At 36.3% G+C, this 15,505-nt stretch overlaps 1 protein-coding gene and 2 long non-coding RNA genes across 3 annotated transcripts in view; 1 reads left to right on the forward strand and 2 right to left on the reverse strand.

Moving 5' to 3' along the window:
• Positions 1 to 15,505, forward strand: part of LOC133530600 (NACHT and WD repeat domain-containing protein 2) — a 103,254-nt gene that overhangs the window by 57,507 nt on the left and 30,242 nt on the right. The window lies entirely within an intron of this gene.
• On the reverse strand, positions 8,990 to 12,340 carry LOC133530660 (uncharacterized). Its single transcript, XR_009801351.1, has 4 exons — positions 12,310 to 12,340; positions 11,014 to 11,034; positions 9,498 to 9,515; positions 8,990 to 9,014 (listed from the first exon to the last, which is right to left on the reverse strand). It is a non-coding gene; the product is annotated as an uncharacterized LOC133530660 (long non-coding RNA).
• On the reverse strand, positions 12,911 to 15,483 carry LOC133530563 (uncharacterized). The gene is made up of 3 exons (XR_009801338.1): positions 15,462 to 15,483; positions 14,060 to 14,107; positions 12,911 to 12,943 (listed from the first exon to the last, which is right to left on the reverse strand). It is a non-coding gene; the product is annotated as an uncharacterized LOC133530563 (long non-coding RNA).

Genomic DNA, 15,505 nt, shown 5'->3' on the forward strand with positions numbered 1-15,505 from the left:
TAAAGTATGAATGGCATGTGTTGTGGGTACTTAGACAACGATATATATATATATATATACCCACAACACATGCCATTCATACTTTAGTATATGTACATAGACCTAATTTATAAGTATTTATAAATACATAGAAAATACCCATGTCTCAGGAACAAATATTCATGCTCATCACACTAATAAATGCCCATTCCAGGATTTGAACCTGGGACCATCGGCTTCATAGGCAGGGTCGCTGCCAACAAGGCCAGACCCGTTCTCATTATTAACAGACATATAAATACATAAAAAGTTAAAGCATTGATAAAGGGTTGTTGATAACTGGATGCCGAAAAACATGATTTATAGATGCATATTAGCGCGAAATAATCAGTTGATCATCTCATTAGCAAACACATGGAATATAAACTGTAGATAAAGTCATGTTTTTCCAAGGCTGTATGTTTTCAGATGCAGGCAGTGGGCCAAATTTGTTGGGAACGAAGACCTGATACAGCTTCCCATAGAAAAGTTACATTTATTCAAACATGTATGTGCACATCATTATGAAAATCAAGCATTTAATAAAATAAAAAAACACGACTTAAAAACTGTATTAAAATAATTCGGGTCCACATTAAGCCCGACCAGATAGTAGTCCAATTAAGAACTATCCACTATATAACATACAACTTAAATGTGGACTCGATGCTAACCTGATTTCGAGTACAAAATTTGTAGACAGGAGCCTATGTTTCAACCCTCCCCATTTTATCGATATCGATAAGAATCGTAAGCGTGTAGCGTACTACACTATTTAAATCGCTTATGTTGGTACTATGGTTCTTTGACAGTTCTTTGTCGTACATTTTGGTAATGATTTGCGAAACAAACTGATTCCACTCGCTAGTATGAAAGTCCCGTCTCTTAAAACGTAGTGATTATATGCTCTTTGACAATGACATGCAGTTGCGTCGATGTAGATCTATCATAAAAACGTACAGGTGACGCATGTGACAATTGTCCAGGATGAAAGAAATATCTTGACAATTAACATAAAGCAATACAATACCACAAAATGTCAACAAGAAAACAGATTTATTATAAAAATACAAATTATATACAAAGCTTCATTTTAAAACCAATGGTCGTGGGTTCTAACCCCGGCTCTTAACAATGTGCATCTTGTAACATGTACCGATTGCTTTTCAGTAAAGTAAAATATATTATCATGAGGAAGATGGAGTAGCCCCAATAAGGTATATTTTCCCCTCTGGGTTAGAAGGTCAGATAGTAGTGAGACAGGGAGATATAGTGAAGAATGCGGAAAAACAAGCATTTATTGTGTTGTTAGGCTAGTTCTTTTTTTCAAAATTTGAAAACGAACGCAACATCATGCTCAAAGCCCCCTGTGAGTCAGAATCTGTTAAATTCAGGCTTAAGACGAAACAGGAGCTGAGCCCGTACACAAATTTGAGATTATTAGGTAAAAGGTAAAAAATATCGCCGTCGCGCTGACGAGTGTGGCACCCCGTACCTAGCTAGAGACTATCCCTTGTGTGTGTACCAACAAACCAAATTTTAGACAAATATGATACGTCTTCTTCTTCTTTGTCGTTGTACTCTTTGCAGAGCGTCGTGGTTAACTGCTGATATCAGGCGCAGATGTTGCTTGCCGCACGATTTCTCGCCATTTTTCGCGGTTGGGGGCCATTCTGGCAAATGCGTTCAGGGGACCCTTCATGGCAGATTTGATTTGGTCAGTCCATCGCATAGGTGGCCTTTTGCGCGGTCTTTTTCCGTTTGCTCTACCCTGCACCACTAGACGCTCTATGGAGTCGTTGTTCCTCCTCGAGACATGACCGAAAAAACTGAGTATGCGGGTCTTTACGAGAGTCGAAAGGCGCTGCTTGATACGGAGTTCTTTAAGGATGGAGACATTAGTCCGAAACTCGGTCCAGGATATCCCCAGCATTTTCCTCCAGCACCATATTTCTAGGGCGTCTATCGTCTTCTCCTCTGTCTTTCGGATAGTCCAGGTCCCGCAGCGTATAAGAATATAGGAAAAACGAGGGCCCGTACAAGCCGAACCTTCGTGGTGTTTGTGACGTTTCGGTGATACGTAGCCTATACGTAAAAACTAGCCAAGACAAATCCTTTATAATTTCAGGATTTTCTACACAGCACAGAACATGGCACCCATATAGATCTCAATTCCGTTGTCGGCGAGTCAACAACGACACATATTCTTAATATTGAACTTAATTGGCTCTCATTTCACATTTATGTTTTAAATTAATTATAGGCATAGACATACCATATCCTATTGTAAGTACAAAGTTTCAGAGCAATCTAGCAAGTCATTTTAAAATGAGAGCGTAACTACATTTGTATGGAGAACCGAATTTGCTGCGGACGCACAATGTAGCATAATCGATTAGGACCAACCTCGAAATCTCTGTAACAGTCATGAAATTTATTATGTATATAAATTAAGGGCCCCTTTTTCATGCCCAAACCATTTAACATTTGGGGACCTCGAGGAATCCGAGCCATCTTGGAAAATGTGTACCATCAACACAACAGTCAACATTAAAACTTATTAAATTCTACACAAAAAAGTCCTCGATATCTTTGCAGAACAATACATCTTGTTATAGAGAATGCTTGCTGAATCTAAGTTTAACGCTTATACACTTCCAGGGGACATTCTCTTAAAAGGAAACTCGGAGGAATATGAATTCTATTTTTAACTACTTATACATTTGTACGTGGTCTACCCCAATATTAACATTTTATTCTACTGTGACTAAACCAGAAAGAAGGGTTATGGGTGTAAGTACTGATGATTCAGTACACCCAGTAGCTAGGTATTAGGATACTGGACGGATTTTTTTAAATGATGTATCGTTAGATTCCTCTTGCCATTCACAACCTACTTTTACTTGTTCTATTAAAGAAAAATCAATACAGCCGCCTTGAGAGAACTCCGAATATTAAATCATATTTTTTCTTCTAGCGCCTAAACTATTGAGCGGAGTACAGTAAAACAGACATCAGTAGATCCACAGTTAGTATACAAGTGCTATGCAATACAAAGTTACTAAAATTAACGGAAGAAAAAGGTTTAGGGCTAAATAATACGTCATTTAAAAAATCCGTCCAGTATCCTAAGCTACAGGTTGTCCTGAATCCTCAGTACTTATACCCATAACCCTACTTTCTGGTTAAGTTGCAGTCAAGTAAAATATTGATATTGGGGTAGATTATGTACAAATGTATAGTTAAAAGTGGAATTTTTATTCTTCCAAGTTTCCTATTAAGAGAATATCCCATGAAAGGGTATAAGGGCTAAATCTGGGTTTAGCAAGTATTTTTTAAAGCAAGATCATTTTTTTTCGCAAAGATGTCTAAAACTATTTTATGTAGAATTTTATAAGCTTGAATGTTGCCTTACACGATTATTGAATAAAGAACGTAGATTTAGAGTAAAACGCGAATTCCTCCTGGATGGTCCACATTTTCCAAGATGGCTGCGGTTCCTCGAGGTCCCCAAATGTCAAATGGTGTGGGCATGAAAAAGGGGCCTTTAAGGGGCGTATATACATACCAAATTTCATGACTGTTCAGACATTTCGAGTTTGGTCCTAATCCGACTGTGCTAATGCCACTATGTACGTAAACTGTAACTGTACTGCGGACTCAACCTTCACGTTATAATTTTTTAAGTATTAACGTTGACATAGTAACGAAAATAATAAACACGTCAATTGAAGTAAACAATATTATTATATGCAAGAAAATTTTGCAAAATAGGTATATTAATGATTAATATGTAAAACACCATTAATTATTGAATTAAAATTATGATTTTGTGTTAAAAAATATGAGACCAATTATACAGCCCGATTACACGGGCAACATATTAAAAATGATTATCATGGAAACAGTAAATATACACAGGTGAACAAAGTTATAGTAAAATAGGTGCATAATTTCAGAGCTTGCCTGGCCCACCTGTACCACCTACCATGACCACGGCCGTCTCCTACTATTATTTTTTTCTAATACCTATGGCCTTACTAGCGAATAGTATTCCATGTTCTTGATCCAGAATTTAAACCCTTAACTACATATTTGTAGCACTTGGGGTTGAATTTGAAACTCTAGGGCACTAGCGTGGCTCTATGAGAGCGCCTTATATAGGCTTCTGGTGACCAGAGGATCAGCATTGTTAACCAGCGCGGAAATGCACCCAGCCTTCTGGGCACCCTACCGAGCGACCAGAATATAGGGCAAATATTTTATGTATACGTTTTTGACTTAAGTGTTTTTATCATGTTTTATATTTAAACTTACAGATGTCGAACTATCAGCAAAGTTTTTGAAGAGGTGTAGTTTTTATATTTCCTGGTACCAAACTGATACAGGAAATTGGAACATCAGTAAATAATCTACACCGAAGACAGTGAATTATAGTCACATAATACTTTAATGTTTTATTTTATTAAAGAAATCGGTAAAAAAATGTGTTAACTGAAAAAGATAAATTTTATTTTATTTGTAGTTGAATAACAAAATATGTATTTAATCTCCTTTTAACATAGGAATTCTCTTTGTGTAGGTACATATAAATAATAGGTACTTAGGTCTTGGTAAGTAATATAGACAGTACAGTAGGTCTTATCTTAATAATTTGAGATCTCATACATGCGTTCCGATATATCTGATTGCGACTGTACATACAATGGGGTCGCGTATACGAGTACAAAGAGCATTAAAATAGTTGTTGATAGACCAAGTGAGCGAGCGACTATGGTACCTATCTTTATATCAATTTTATGCATTATGTAATAGCGCAATACAGAAATGTTTTTTGACAAATGTAGTATTATTTTTATAGTAATAAAGGTTATTCATGAACCATCTCGTAATTTAAAAAAAAACGGACTTTATCTCTAAATCATATGCCATATTTACAGATGTGTTAGGTTACAACTTGGTTCGTGAATGTGGTTTAGAAGCAACTTGAGACTGGGTGCGGAGTAAATTGCATCAATTTTTTTTACAATTTTGAGCGTTTATAGGAGAATATGTGGAGCGAGCATTATTCGACGTGTAGGTGTGGGTTCAACAAAAAGATCGCATGTCAATAGTTCTTTATTGTCGTTAAAATTCAATTAATAATCGCCTTTATCGACCATCAACTGTGTGGTCACTTTTTAATTGATTGACGTTGTCAGGTACAGTTTCACTACTCGCCGCCGCATTGTTCATAGCGCATTACTTATCCTATCGAATACAAGATGTCGCTGATTCCTGTAAACTTATGTTTAAAAAAAAAAGACGCTTTACTCTATGCCATATATTGTAGGAAAGGAAGGGTATTCCCTGTCGTACGTCAAAAAATCCAAGATGGTGCCCAAGCCCATGGACAATAAAGTCTAGCAATAAAATCAACACTTGTCAAAATTTGACATTAGCAATCCACAGTCAGGTGACAATCAAATCAAATCGAACCACTTCGAGTTCAGAGCCATTTCAAACTATATAGTAGTAATAAACAAAGTTGATTTTTGTTTGATTATTTTTTCTATGAATGAGTTTTGATTGTTCCAAATGATAATATCCACAGTTGATAGAATCAACACTTGATACAATCAACATGCGATAGAATCAAGTGTTGATTTGATGTGGACGCGAAATTTGACAGTTGTGCATCTCGAATAAGGCCCCTGTCCGTTCTCGCAATGCCCAACTGGCGTGAAATGGCGCAGAACGGGGCAGAGTGGCGTTCTCTTGTGTCAGAGGCCAAGATCCTGTTTGGATCACTGAGAGTACTGGGCGTCCCAGATACCGCAGGAGTGACGAAACCTTTAAATACCTGTCCGCCCTCGGACTGTCCAACTGGCGTGAAGTGGTGCAGAATAGGGCAGAGTGGCGTTATCTTGTGCCAGAGGCCAAGATCCTGTTTGGGTCACTGAGAGTACTGGGCGTCCCAGATACTGCAGGAGTGATGAAACGTTTAAATACCTGTCCGCCCTCGGAATGCCCAACGGGCGTGAAGTGGCGCAGAATAGGGCAGAATGGCGTTCTCTTGTGTCAGAGGCCAAGATCCTGTTTAGGTCACTGAGCCAGTGTAGTAAGTTGTTTATGGTGATAGTGCTATTGTATATTAACGAAACTTGCCTTTATCTGTTTCACGCAATACTGCTTTTCGGGTGTAAACATGCACAGTGTATTTTCCTTGTTAATCTGTAATAAAAGATACTTGAACAATGATAAAAGAATAAAGTATTGTCCTCATTAACGCGATAGTTATTCATGAAATAAAACTATAAACGAATTATATCAAGAATCTTCTTCTTCCTCAGCGAGGATGCGCCCATTGTTGGGCATACGCCTCTCCAAATCATCTCCAAGCAGTCCGATTTGCTGCTTCTCTCCTCCAGAGTGGGTCCGCAATCTTTGATATGGTCCTCCCATCTAGTTGGAGGTGTGTGATCTGGTCTTGTTGAACGAAGCCTCCACCCTAAGACACGCTTGCTCCACCTCCCGTCATCTCTGCGACATACGTGCCCGGCCCAGGCCCATTTCAGAGTAACAATCTGCCGACTGATTTCTACTACTTTGGTCCGTCGTCGGATCTTCTCGTTTCGGATTCTGAGATATACCGAGCGTACTGCGATCCATTGCTCTTTTTACTACTTTGAGCCTCTTCATTCTGCACATCGTTAGCGCCACGTTTCGCAAGCGTAGGTCATGACGCATGGTCATGGATATCGCGTATTTAAACGTAATTAAAACGGGAGACGATGTGCGAAAACGGCGCCGTCGACTGGGAGACGGCTTTGGACAGAGAAGCATAGCGGTCTTTGGTGTTGGAGGCCAAGATCCACTTCAGGTTCCTACGACACAGCAGTAAGTAAGTTTGACGAATTTAAAAACCATCCCAACGGCTTAGGTACGTGGTTTCATCGTTTACTAGTACTGTTTTCCGTTGACCAAGAACACTGTTTAGGATAGGACTTTAGGATTCGAAACGTCGGCAAGTATTGTGAATTAATTATACCTGCACCCGATATAACCATAATTTTAATAAAATGAAAAACTTACGCTATCCATATCCATAAATGCCTTAGATCATTTTGGAAAAGTGCTGAATCGATTTCTATAAAACATTACTAGCTAAGAACTACCGCAAGAAAACATACTTTCACGTAAAAAAACGACAGATATCTGTACCCCTAGTGTAAATTTTATCAACATCATAACGTGACGAACGCGTTTGCGTTAAGTCTCATTTTGTATAGGATTTTGAGTTTCCAAAACGTCCCGCTTGGCGCGCTCTTTCTAAATCCAATACAAAATGAGACTAAACGCAAACGCGTACGTCACGTTTCAAAATCGAATTTATTTACACTAGGGGTACAGTTATTTTTCTACCTGATATAAATATGAATTAGCTATAATTTTAGTTATTTCAGTGAACATAATTTATGATAATGAACCTCCAGGTCTTTTTTTTTTCTCTTATTATTTATTATTGCATTCCTGATATGTTTATGACTTTTTGGTTTCTAAATAATAATAAAAACCGTGTCAAAATCGGCCCATCCAACAGCTACTACGCCACAGACATACAGACGAGAGAGAGGGAGGGGAAATCCATCTTTATGGGGTTTCTGTCTGTATTTCGGTGTTTCCGGGGTTTTAAACAAGTTGGCCATACATTTTAAGACCACATTAATCCTAATTAAATTAAACAAAATATTTGTTATACCCCAGAATTTTTAGAGGATAACCGCGTCTCATCCTGCAAATAAAGATAATCAGTAAATGAGGATACAACTTCGCATTCTTTCGAAGGGAAAGGAAAAAAAAAATCAAACACCTGTATCCTTACCACGAGTTTGACTCTGACGTATTCGCTACGCGTACATAACTTACTTTCTATGCATCTGGCATATTAGCGCGAGCGCGATGTATACACGGTGCTACATGAACATTAACTTTTTATGTACAAATACGTTCAAAATTTAAAAAAAAAAATTTTTTTTGGCGAAATTTACTGAAACTCATTTTTATTCCATCTTTTGGCCACAGACGTACGTGGCTAAAAGCTTTCGGGTTCCTCATGTAGCACCGTGTACACTTACGAGGAAAGCGGTCCAAAAATAGCTAAAAAAACCTCGAGTGATTTGTGCATATGTTTTCCCTACTCTCCTACCACCAAAATAATTTTGCCATCTAATATAAATCTAGGCCAAATTAATTTTAATAAAACAAAATAGTTTCTATACCTCAAAACTATTTCCCTGTAAATAAATCAATTAATTAAACTATTAAGAAACTGTACTTTAATTTAAAATTAAGGGTGATTTAGTTTACTTTCAAAAGCAAAGGATATTGAATTACTTATATTATATTAATATTTCATGAGCGGGATAATTTTTCCCTGATAGTTACTTTTTCAAAAATAAAAATTGCATCAGTTTTCTACTTTTTCCTATTCAGCGGTCGTAGCATGGTTCCATTTATATCACTTGTCACTACACCCGTCACTTTCGCGCTTACATAATTGTTAGAACGTGACAGGCATGGTGACAAATGATAAAGAGTCGACGATGTTAGCCCTACTGCAGTGGCAGCATGGTTCCATTTTTATCGCTTGTCACTATGCCCGTCACTTTCGCACTTAGAAACTTGTTAGAACGTGACAGGCATGGTCACAAATGATAAAGAGTCGACCATCTTAGCCCTACTGATCTCGATATACTCGATAGCTAATATGTTGTTAAACGGATTCCCACTTTTTTTTCAAAAAAGTAGGTTTTTTTTTTCGCGAAATTTTTTATGGGGCAGGTCGGCCAAGATAGCCAATCCTCCATGCAAAAGCAAAAAAAAAATACTTCTATTTTTTCATTATCAAGTAAGGCTCTTAAATGGATTCCCACTATTTTAGTCACACCTTGTAGGTACTTATATAGGCGAGGTGAAATTATTTTCCATACCGAAGAATGTGAAGCTGAAAGAAACTGCAATAAAAATCAAAGATAATTATCTCAGTAGATACAGAAATGTAATAAACTCACTCACAATAAACACACACACTCACATGCCACGCGCACACACTTATACTCACTTCTACTTGTGTTATATTATAGATTATATTTGATGAAGAATATATTTTTTGGGGTATAATGGGTCAAAATTATATTCGTTGTCTTGTTTCATATCCCCAAAAAATGTGATGGATTGTAGCTTTTTGTATGAGATGAAATTTTTTACAGTACATAATATGGTGCTACTTTATCGCACTAGTGCGATAATTAGCACATTACGTAGCTATGTCGAAAATTTAAAGGGCCTGTAAAACGTTTCCCTTGGGTCGTGTTTTAATTTCCTATTTTTCGCACTTGTATCGTAATGTACTACTACAGTTAGTACAGTTCTACTTAAAAATATAAAAAAAAAACATGTAACGTTATAACACGTCAGGGTAATGTTGGATGACCGACCTGTTTTGGACGAAGTCCCTGCAAATAAAAAAATAAACTATATTTTAACGAAAAAGACGTGAAGCAAGACCCGGTCATATAGTATAATAAATATTTATTTATTTAAACTTTATTGCACAAAATATGTACACATGGCGGACTTAATGCCAAATGGCATTCTCTACCAGACAACCATAGGGCCAAACAGAGACACAATTGGTGCAGAGAGAAAAAAAAAGTGAATGAATTAAAAATAAAAGCAAACTAATATACTTATAAACTACATATATATATATCACATAAATACAAACATACATACACACTATAGATATAATATAAGACACACATACATACATATACATTACATACATACTATAAATATAATATAATAATAATAATTCAGCCTATATACGTCCCACTGCTGGGCACAGGCCTCCTCTCATGTGCAAGAGGGCTCGGGCTATAGTCCCCACGCTAGCCCAATGCGAATTGGGGACTTTACATACACCTTTGAATTTCTTCGCAGATGTATGCAGGTTTCCTCATGATGTTTTCCTTCACCGAAAAGCTAGTGGTAAATATCAAATGACATTTCGTACATAAGTTCCGAAAAACTCATTGGTACGAGCCAGGATTTGAACCCGCGACCTCCGGATTGAAAGTCGGACGTCATATCCACTCAGCCACCACCGCTTCTAAATATAATATTGATAAATATTATTAGAACTCTATATATAGTTGACGAAATATGCATACTTTGCACTGATTAGTCATATTATCGTTTTAAGTTAAAAAAGAGCGGCAAAGTACATAGTACGAATCTACGAGTAACTAGTGGATCTGTGAGCCTTAGAAAATGTAAGAGATAATACTTAGTTCGTTAAGTCGTTACCACAGTGAATTCACAATGGTATTAAGCGCCATAGAACTTTTTGGTGCTTACGTCGTTTATGCAACTAAAAAAACTACAGGTTCCGCAAATATTCCATTCATTATTCGGATTCAGAAAAAAACTCAAGGGAGATATATATTGATTTATTATCTAATTAAGTCATAAAAAATAAGAAAGATATGTCTTTTTATTAAGTCAAGATTAAAAGAGTTATTCATTTTTTTAATCAAAATAAAGATAGTTTATTTTCCAAGTATATTGCAATGTAATTATGAACGTCAAATAAAGCTACGCCGGCTCTAACCCAACAGCTCTGACCCGAGATTTAAATCCCTCCTAAATTGTAGGAGGGTATCCCAATATGGGACCGGCAAGAAACTCGGGCCAAAAAAATGAAAACTGCATACAAACTTCTATGCAGAGGTGATACAGTCGCCATCACATATATCGGAGCGGCCAAGGTGCTCAAAAATATCTGAACACGCACTCTAACTCCTTGACAATAGAGGCGTGTTCAGATATTTGTGAGCACCTTGGCCAGTCCGATATATTTGATGACGACTGTACCTTTTCTCTGCAGCTGACTACAAATGGCTGTACAATACCACAATGTTCGAAAAAATGTTTTTTCGCTTGAGTACTTACGGAGGCCAGCTGGGATTTTTCCTGAAAATTATACTTAGATGAGATTAACTATTTCTAGTTGTTATTTGGTCCCGTCGGCCAAGAGATAATAATTACTATGGACGAACTGTTATACCCTGGTCTACTATATACATTACATTACCGAAAAAGCCTAAAATAACCACAAAAATATATTTTTGATTCTTGGGTCCCTCCAGACTCAGAGTCCTTAAAATCTGGTTAAGACACAAAACGAGAATTTAAGGAGAGACCCAGGAGAACTTAACCATGATAACGAATAACAAAAAAGTTGATTCACCCTTTTAATTACTGTAGCTAGCTTAAATACAATTAATTATAATTCGTTTTGCGCTTTTTACCCACGACTGTCATCTTGTCTAAGTCTAGTTACAAATCGAAAATCACCTTCTTTGTTCCTGAACTTTGTTAATTTACTTCTGATTGCAGAAGTTTATTTCGGTTTATTATACTGGAACAGTCAATACATGTACGGACAAATACGACCGAATAACGCTAATTGAATGACCTACCTAAGTTAGATACAATTCTGATATCAGTATACGCATTACTGGGGTAAGACCAAAATGTTATGTGGGCAAGGTACATTTAGCGAGGCCCTCCGGTGGCGTAAGAAATAACGAAAATTTTTACGTTGTCTCCGAGTTGAGAAAAATGTATTCTGCAAGTAGGCCTGAAGGGCTCTTTTACAAGTCAGTAAAACATTATAGTAACATCATATAGTGACATGAAAAATACATAACAACATTTATAAATACGACAGCCAATACCTGGGTAAACATTACATAAAATAAATAAATGGAGAAATCGCGAAACGTCTGGTTGACGTAACTGGTGACCGAAGAGCTGGCGGCTCCCTCGCACAACGTATCAGTATTGCGATACAACGAGGAAATGCCGCCAGCATCCTTGGTACAATGCCTCAAGGGCCTATTTTAGATATAAGCTAGTTATAGTAATCATCAATAATTACTACAATACAATAGAGATGTATAGTCTCTATGGTTAAAAATACATTAAATCTGGAGATGTAAAAGGTCCCCAATGTCAGAGTACTAATACTAATAAGATTTGGAGGTGTAAACTCTCTCCAAGTGTCAAAATAAAATGTATACTAAATAAATAAACCGCGTCTGGACTGTTAAACTAGATATACTCATTTGAAGCGCGAGTCCCCTCGGACCGCGAGGCCGTCGGCGGTGGCCCACGCCTAACGCCACCTCTGAGTATACGTTAAAATTGTACGCATGTTATTGGAAATAAGAAGAGTATTCTTACCACAGCAGGTTGATCGGGTGCAAGCTTCAGTTTTAACTTGAGATTCTTCGTTTCTTGCTGCATAAGGGAAATGAATTATTGCAAATTAAAAGCAAGTAGAGACCGTCTAAGCTGATTTTACACTATTTTGACTGTGGAAAAGTATAGGAGTGCCACTATAAATGTTGTATTCTCATAAAGTCATAAGAATAAATGAATACCAATAAATAAATAGTAAATATAATTTATAACTTATTAGTATAAAAAAGAAGAAAAATAACTGTTAGATATTTTATTTTATTTGAATAGAGAATCAAAGTTGTAATATCTTACTTCTACCAGTGCTTCCTTTATCTGAAATGTTTTGTATAAATTATTTATCGTTGTTTAAACAACTGTTAATAAAATTTAAATTAAAAATATATATAGGTATGAATTAAAAATGGTAAATTAGTTATTTTTACGAACCAGCTGCAATAAGAATTAATTTTCGTTTAAATAAATAAAAGTATAAGGAATTTAAAAGAAACAACTTATTTATTTAAAATTATGTTGCTGACACGTTATATTAATATGTAATATTATAGTAAAATATTTTTTTAGTAATTTGTTCGTAACCTACTTCTTGTGCTTTCTGTTCCTTTTCTGTACCATGCTGAAACATAATAGAGATTGTTAGTAGGTTAATTATTTATTTACTTTGAGTTTTATTAAACTCGTTTTGAAAATAATCGTAATGCTTTGAAAAGATGTGTCCCGCCGAGTTTCCTTCCGGTCCCATATTGGGATACCCTCCTCCAATTTAGGTGGGATTTAAATCACTTGGTGGTAACTTAATGGACAGGAACTTTACTGACACAACAAAAACAATTATGTAATAGTACATTACGATACAAGTGCAAACAATAGGAAATTCGAAACAAGTGGTGATAAATTAAAACACGGCCGAAGGGAGTGTTTTAAATCGACACGAGTTGCGAATTATGTATTGTACAACGTTTTACAGTACATATGGCCCTTTAAATGTTCGACATAGTAACGTAATGTGCTAAATTTCGCATTATTGCGGCAAAGTAGGCATATCTACTGTAAAACATAAGAAATCGCTAAAATTAAAAACTTATAAATAAAAAAATTGGAAGAATGCCGCATTGTTTAGCTGGATGGCAATGCTGATCCACTGAGCAAAATATTGGCCAGCACCAGAAGCCTCTATAAGGCGCAGCTCGTCATAGAGGCGACGCACGTTGGGCCCCCATGGCCCCAGGGTTTCTACCCTAAACGCCGCAAACATGAAGCTATTACCAAAGAAAATTTGAAATATAGGTGTATTATCAAAGAAAAGTTTGTAGCCACAGTAAATTTACTGCCATCTTTCGAAACATGATTAAAACTTTTAGAACGCTATCTAACAGATCAAAGGCCAAAGGTATAGCGACATCGTTTCGAGCGATGGCGCCATAACCTTTAGGTTGTGCCCGGTAAGATGGCGCCACTTTTTGATATTTAACATATAGGTATCAGTAAAATAATAAGGATAAAAGTCTAATGGCGTTCTAAAAGTTATAATCGTGTGTCGAAAAAGATGGCAGTAAATTTACTGTGGCTACAAAATTTTCTTTGACAATCCACCTCTATTTCAAAATCTCTTTGCTACTACCTAGTGTGACATACTGTGGTAACTTTGGATACTCCAAGGTATCTCCATTTTGATTTATTGCTCGTTTTATAGGAAATACCCTGTTTTTACTATTTATTGATTGATGCGTACCGTGGGCACAACATCTTCAATGATTGACTCTAACTTCGTACTGCCAATCTAAACAAACAAATAAAAAAATATTATCTATCGTTTAATTATTTATAGAATTGCACAAAAAATATCATGAAACTAACTAAATTAAATCTAATAAAATAATAAACATAAATAAGAATATTAAAAAAACCTCCTATTCCCCCCCCCCCCCCCCCAGGTCTGTCCCCTACGGAAGGGTGCCCATAAGGCTGGCTACGTTCCCTCGTTGAATGGCGATGCCTATTCTTTGGCATGATTGAAAAAAAATATAGTCACACAAACAGACAAAATACATAAATTACACAAAATACATCATTTTAAATTTACAGCGCAGTGTTGGCCTAAGCTTTAAAGCAATTGACCAGTAACCATTACAAATTGAACCGTAAACAGTAACCGTCCGTTACGGTTTACGGTTCAATTTGTAATGGTTATTGGCCAATCGCAGTTAACGTTCGGTCAAAACTGCTACAGCGTGTATTCATGATACGAACGCATAATCAAAGGATAGTTATTTTAAGCTTTAATGAACACACTTGTAACCGTGAACAGTAACCGTCCGTTACGGTTTACGGTTCAATTTGTAATGGTTATTGGCCAATCGCAGTTAACGTTCGGTCAAAACTGCTACAGCGTGTATTCATGATACGAACGCATAATCAAAGGATTACTTTTAGCTTTAATGAACACACTTGTATAAGTTTAAAAAAAAAACGGACGACTTTTATTTTTCCCTATAAAATAATTCAGCAAGCAATCTACCACTACTTTGTTTTAACTCAAAACGTCGCATTTAATGACGCGACAACTGTCACAAGTGACTATGACGTACGAATGAAATACTTTGCTGCTCCAAAAAAAATCCAAAATTAACTATGCTCTGGTAGAGTCTGTTCGGAAAGAGAAGAGTCGTGGAATCTATTTGGGCCCCATACATTCCACGACTCTTCTCTTTCCGCACAGACTATCGAGTTGAGACTAAATAAAAAATATTTTAGGATTGTTTTAAAGCACTAAAATTTACGTCTGGTTTTAATTTGCGGTTATATCAAAATTGCACACTGTATAATTATTAAATACAAATTAAGACATAACAATAACAATAGTCTTAGCCTGAGATTTTCAATACAGTGATTTTTTTACAGTAGTTACACTTTTTTATAACCTATTTTGTGTCCCACTGCTGGGCAAAAGCCCCCCTTTTCTTCCGCCACTTATCACGGTTTGGTGCATATTCCCGCAGTTATACCTACCTACATAAAAAAGCACAGTAAAAAGAATTTATTACCTACTGCATTTAAAAAAATAAACAAAATATTGTTTACTAAAATAGATTTGTAAAAATAAACTTATATCCATATTAATGACAACTACTTACCGCGGCCATAAATACGTTGACCTAGAATTATTCAAAATTTTATT

This window comes from Cydia pomonella, chromosome 23 (genome assembly GCF_033807575.1).
Source record: "Cydia pomonella isolate Wapato2018A chromosome 23, ilCydPomo1, whole genome shotgun sequence".
NCBI lineage: Eukaryota > Metazoa > Arthropoda > Insecta > Lepidoptera > Tortricidae > Cydia > Cydia pomonella.